This window comes from Hevea brasiliensis, chromosome 8 (genome assembly GCF_030052815.1).
Source record: "Hevea brasiliensis isolate MT/VB/25A 57/8 chromosome 8, ASM3005281v1, whole genome shotgun sequence".
In the NCBI taxonomy this organism is placed as follows: domain Eukaryota; kingdom Viridiplantae; phylum Streptophyta; class Magnoliopsida; order Malpighiales; family Euphorbiaceae; genus Hevea; species Hevea brasiliensis.
Genome location: NC_079500.1, coordinates 7,775,762 through 7,782,259, shown reverse-complemented (window position 1 = coordinate 7,782,259; position 6,498 = coordinate 7,775,762). Strand labels below are relative to the sequence as shown.

Genomic DNA, 6,498 nt, shown 5'->3' with positions numbered 1-6,498 from the left:
TTATAAAGAATTGAACTGATGATTTTATATATATAAAAAAAAAACAAATATTTTAAGAATACATAATAATTCTTCGATCAATTTTGTTTTACATTTACTTTTTTTTTAATTACAAATTTTCAAATATATAAGACCTAAGGGAAAAAAATGAATTATGCATTTTTTTTTAATTTATCAATTTTAAACTTACATATTAACGTTAATATTGATAGTTCTATCAAATTTACATACTATCTTAAATTTAATATATATTTTCAGAAGGAAATTAATAAAAATATATTAATTATGTTTATCAAAATTTAATTAAAGTTGCTTGTAGACTTGCTTTTTATTATTTAAAAAAAAAAAAAAAACATAGAGATTGACTTTTAAGTTGTAAAAGAAAGAAATATTGAAGGGTATTGACTTTGACTGATTCAGTATACAGAACATAAAGCTTCCTTCCTAGCTAAGGCCATTCTCTCTACTCCTCTGAAAGCCGATCAAAGAATTGGTATCACCATTCCTTTGATCCACAGCGGATGGCAGAAGCTGATTCCAAACCTATCAGCATCTTCGTCGTCGTGATGATGGACGGTGGTCCATCCAGGTGGATTTCAGCAAATTCTAATGATACCATAAAATCTGTCCATTACCAAATTCGAGAGGTTTTCGGAATTCCGCTTACCCTACAGAAAATATATTGCTTTGGGAAGAGGCTAGAGTGGTGCCAGACACTTAAGGAGTGCTCAATTAAAAACTATGCTCGTCTCCAGGTAGTGCTTCGAAAGGATGGTGTAACTCGCCAGAATTCTTCTGAGGCTTTAAATTTGGTTTCGCAGATACGTGCTATGTGCCAGAGGAAATCGGTCGCCTTTGATTATGGATGCATAAGCAACAAAATAAGAGACCTTTTCTCCATTTTGAGGCAGCAGACGATGTTTCTTCTAGTTACTCTCCCTAGGTCTTTTGTTACGCTTTATGAAAATATCGAAGAGATTGGTGATGCGGTAATCAGATTTTTCTTGGATTCATTATTGAAGATGATGTTAGCAAAAGGTTGGCTTGATAAATGTGCATCTATACTTACACGATTATGCGTCGATCTTGGGTCGTATCATGGTGATGGTAGCCACCTGTATCTCTTATGCCGCACTCATCTAACAGAGTTGTTTGAAAAAGGTAATTATAAAATCAATTTCGAGTATCTTGAAGACCCAATAACAAGTATTCTTATCATTTTTAGAGAATTGGCAGAAAGCTTGTCTAGAGATTTGGATCGCAGGGCCACTCCATCCTCAGGCATCCAATATGTTCGTGACTTTAAGGCATTTTCACTCGTTTTATGTAATACCATTCATTTGCGAGTGGATTCCGCTTTACAATACTATCTGCGTTTTGAACGTACATTTTCTGACTTGCTTTCAAAGACGGAAGCGTACCTTGCTAATTTTGAACATTTCTCGTACATGGAATCTGCATATTGTGGATATTCTCAATATCTTACCATTCTGAAGGCATTGCATGTGATATCTAAACTCTGCAAGAGTAGTGAAGAACGCTTTTGGAATGTATTAAGAAACAAAAGGCTTTCACTGTTAGAACTAATAGCTAAAAGCACTGATAGAACCAATGATCACTTGTGGCTACTCGAGCGAAAGGATGTGATGGATAGTAAATCTAGGATGCATTTAGCCATGATGATGATGACTGTGAAAAGAATACATGATGTGGAGTTATATGAGATGCTCGTTTGGTCTGAAAAACTGGACGCCAATCTGTATATGGCATTCAAAAATCAGCAAATTACAAATCGTGAAGTACAACAGTATTGGTTACGCCAGTTATGTGGAGCTATATTCAATCCTCAAAAGTCCCTTTTTCTGGCGTGCCCAAATGATCCTAAGAGGTTCTATCCTAATCCTGGTAAGCTTTCACTTCCTAAATTATTTGATTGACATTAACAAGTCAATGTTTGTTGCTTCCTCTCAAGTCTTGACATAATAAATTTACTAATCTCTTGCAATATTTTGTATATAATTTCAGAATATGATTCAAACATTAATTCTGTAACTTGCAAACAATTTGATTTTAGAAGTTGGTATGTGCTATGATCATTGTGTATATATAGTATCTTGGTTCACAACATCAAGAAGTGTGTGTGTGTATATATTAAAGAGCCATAAATTGGGAATGTATGTAGTATTTATTTATTTATTTTTTTACATACGCAGCAATTGAGCCCAAAACCTTAGACCTCGAGTGCTTTAAATTCGTTGGGAAGTTGGTTGCGATAGCTTTAATGTCTGAAATACAAATTGGTGTTGCCTTTGCCCATGTGTTTCTTATGCAACTGGCCGGAAGGAGGAAAATTTCACTAGAAGATGTAAGGGATCTAGATCCCTCCTTGCATAGTTGGTGCAAGGAGATCATAGATGGTGAGTTCATTGACTCTGAAGTTCTAGAATTCCCTGAAGCTTTGTTGGGGTGCCAATGGAGCACAGAACTGAGCTATGTGAATAGCAAAAGTAGCAGGGAGGCTTATGTTGATCATCTAATTCAACACCGTTTTGTCGCATCTATCTCTGAGCAAGTATCATTTTTCATACAAGGATTTGATAGTGTTTTTGGTACATCAATCGGCAAGTTGTTGTCTGTTAAAGGACTGGAGCTTGAAGACCTTAATGAGTCGCTGTGCGGATACGTAATTACTACAACTTTACAGCTCGACAATAAAAGTAATCCCCTGATGTCTCGGTTCCCAAAGGTATTTGGAATACGAAGTGCATAAGTTTTGAATCATGATTTTTAATTTGACTTGGATTGGAGCTTGAACTTAAAACTTTATAGTCGTAAAGATGATTTAATAGCACTGAATTAGAGCTCATCCGTTTTGAAGCATGATTACTAATTCACTTTCCTAATTAAATGCAGGCATGGCAATTTCCTAAAATACATGATGCAAAATTATATGAGATGCTCATTGTTTGGTCTAAAAATCTGAGCAAGAATCTGTATATGCAATTCAAAAATCAGCAAGTTACAGATCCTGGAGTACTGCAGCATTGGTTATGCAAGTTATGTGGAGCTATATTCAATCCACAAAAACCTTTTCCCTAGCGTGCCCAAATGATCCTAATAGGTTTTATCCTAATCATGGTACGCTTGCACTGCCTTTGATTACTTAACTGACATTTATTTGTTACTGTTTGTTTCTACCTTCTCAATCTTGACATAATCAATTCACTAATCTGTTGTAATGCTTTGTTATATAATTTTGGATTATGATTCAAACATTAAATCTGGAACTTGCAAGCAATTTGATTTCAAAAGTTGGTTTGAGCTATGATCACTATGTATATATATTAGTATCCCGGTTCATGACATCAAGAATAGCGTATGTACGTAGTATTTATTTATTTTTTATTTAAATACACAGCAATTGAGCTCGAACCCTTCCACTTCGATTGCTTGGAATTTGTTGGGAAGTTGGTTGCATTAGCTTTGATGTACGAAGTACAAGTGGGTGTTGCCTTCGCCCATTTGTTTCTTTTGCAACTGGCTGGAAGAAGGAAAATTTCACTAGAAGATGTAAAAGAGGTAGATCCTTACTTATATAGTTGGTGCAACAAGGTCATAGATGCTGAGCTCATTGACTCTGAAGTTCTAGAATTCGCTGAAGCTGAATTGGGGCGCCAATGGAGCACAGAACTAAGCCACGTGAATAGCAAACGTAGCAGGGAGTCTTATGTTGATCGTCTAATTCAACATCGCTTTGTCAAATCTATTTCTAATCAGCTATTATTTTTCAGAAAAGGATTTGATAATGTTTTTGGTACATCAATCGACCAGTTGTTCTCTTTTAACGGACGGGGTCTTAAAGACTTTAATGAGTCACTATGCGGATGCACAATTAGTGGGACTTCACAACTCAACAAGAGAAAATTTTTGAACAATGACTGCAATAAAAGTGATACCTTGATGCATCGGTTCCAAAAGGTATGCGGAATAGGAAGTCCATAATTTCTGAAGCATGATTTTTCCTTTTAGTTTATTTGAATTCAATCGGTGATTGAACTTAGACTTCACAATTGTGGAGATTACTCTAAAACTATTAAGCTAAAGCTCATTGGCCTTGAACCATAATTACTAGTTCACTTTCCTAGTAAAATGCATACATGCTGTGAATTTTCTAAAACCAACTCATAGAAGCAATTTTACTTGGCAGGTAAGAAGACAGGGTCGCAAAATTACAAATTGGCGGAGGGGTGTGCGACTGGGAGCGGGTCATTTGGATCAGTCTATGAAGGATTTGCGGCTGATGGATTCTTCTTTGCTGTGAGGGAACTTCTATTGCCAGATGGAGGGATTATTGACCTACTTGAGAAAGAGGTTGATTTATTATGTCAGCTCACCCATCCAAATATAGTTAAATACTTTGGCACAAGTAAGGATGAATCGAAGCTCTATGTTTTCCTCGAGCTTGTAAGTAAGGGCTCCCTTGAAAAGGTTTATAAAGAATTTCCGCTGCAGGATTCCCATGTGTCTGTGTACACGAAACAGATATTGAAAGGCTTGAATTATCTCCATGAGCGAAATGTTGTTTACAGGGACATCAAATGTGCCAATGTATTGGTGGATGAAAATGGATGTGTGAAAATTGCAGATTTTGGATTAGCAAAAGTAACCAACTTCAATGCAATCATTAAGTCCTGTAAAGGGACTGCATGCTGGATGGCTCCTGAGTTTTTTAATAGCAAGATAGCAGGAGGGTATGGGTTTCAAGCTGATATATGGAGCGTTGGGTGCACTGTATTGGAGATGTTAACCGGAAAACCTCCATACTCTGATTTGGGTTTGGAAAAAGGTCAATTAATTTATCGGATTGGAAAAGGCCACCGACCTTCTCTTCCTGATTCTCTGTCAGATGATTCGCGAGACTTTATCCAGCAATGCCTACAAGTTAATCCAAAGGATCGTCCCACTGCTGCTGAGCTTTTAGAACATCCATTTGTAAATAAATAGGTGAATGCTTGCAGGCTGCAGCGACTCTCGTTCTTGACAAATTTGTATTAATTTCAGCTTAAATTGTGGCAGCTGAAACGTGATCAGCTGTGAGGAATTTTTTTTTTTCCAAGTTCTTTTATTAATATAGAAATCCTGGATTTCTAGGTCAGTTCTTTTTTTCTGTTTCATTTGTTCAATTGAGACTCAACTATGGAGACAGACTCTTCTAAATCAGCTCTTGTTATCAAACTTTTGCAAACTTGCATATTTTGTACTGGATCATAAATCCAAAGGGAGCAACATGCATAATTTACTAAACAAATCATGTTATTGAAGAATGTTTTTGTTTATTTTTTTAAGTTTGCTTATTTAATTTGTATAACTAATCTATCTATGCATATATAATAATATAATATAATAAAGCTAGTCTCAAAATAAATTTTACCAAAAAGTGATAAATGACACTCCATTAATTTTTTTTCATATTTTTTCATTTTACCTTTATTCTCCTAATAATTTTAAAATATAATTAGATGATAAATGTGACACCCCTTACCGGTCTACAGTGTAGCCGAGTAAGATATGTCACACAGTGTACCGGAATACCATATTTTATCTAAATTACTTTTAACCTTCCTTAATGTATTTCTTTATGGTGATGAAATGCAATTTATGAAATTTGACTCATTTAAGTCATTCATTGAAATTATAAATTCATTTGAGGTTCCGAAAATTTTATAGAAAATCTGGCAGAGTACCGGCTAAAAATGGATAAAACAGTTTTTCGGAACCTGTGAAAAACACTTCTAATATATTTCCCATCATTCTCAAACTTCATTATTTCAATATAATCTTAATATTTCTCAAAACTTCTTCTATTTGACATTCATTCATTTCACATGTTAATTATGTACAAATCAAAAATAAATACTAAATTTTCATTTATAAACACAAATTACAAATATTTGTATTAGTACCAAAATATATTACATGAGTTTTAACTATACATGATAAAATAAAGGTTTAATTACAAAATACAAACAATACAAAATACCAAAATGGGACCTAGTGTCCTACCAATGCACTGAAGTCTGTGAGGTGACACGGACACTATGTAGAACTGTGGACGGCCTCACCCAGTCTGTGGTCTACTGGGCTCTCTGTCAGTCTCTCCAGAACCTACGCATGGCAAAAAGCAACGCGCTAAACAATGATGCTTAGTAGTGCCAATAATAAAATAAAAAGAACTAAAAGAAAATAAATATGCAGTGTATGGGTTAATTTCTCATACAAACAAATTATTGGTAATTATTTGTAGTATTATTTATTTGATACTTGTTATATCCATTATTTCATTAAATTTATCAACTTCCATTTTTGATTGCCCAAGTAACCTATACTGGACTGGATAAATGGGTAAACTGGCACTGGGTACCAAGTACCTCGGGCTGTCACACCATAGGTCATAATGCGTCTCCCGGTGTACAACAAAACAGCTAATAAGCTGTAATA

At 34.9% G+C, this 6,498-nt stretch overlaps 1 pseudogene; it reads left to right on the top strand.

Annotated features, from left to right (window-relative positions):
• Positions 1–409: 409 nt before the first annotated feature.
• Positions 410–5,155, top strand: LOC131182001 (E3 ubiquitin-protein ligase UPL5-like; annotated as a pseudogene).
• Positions 5,156–6,498: the final 1,343 nt, after the last annotated feature.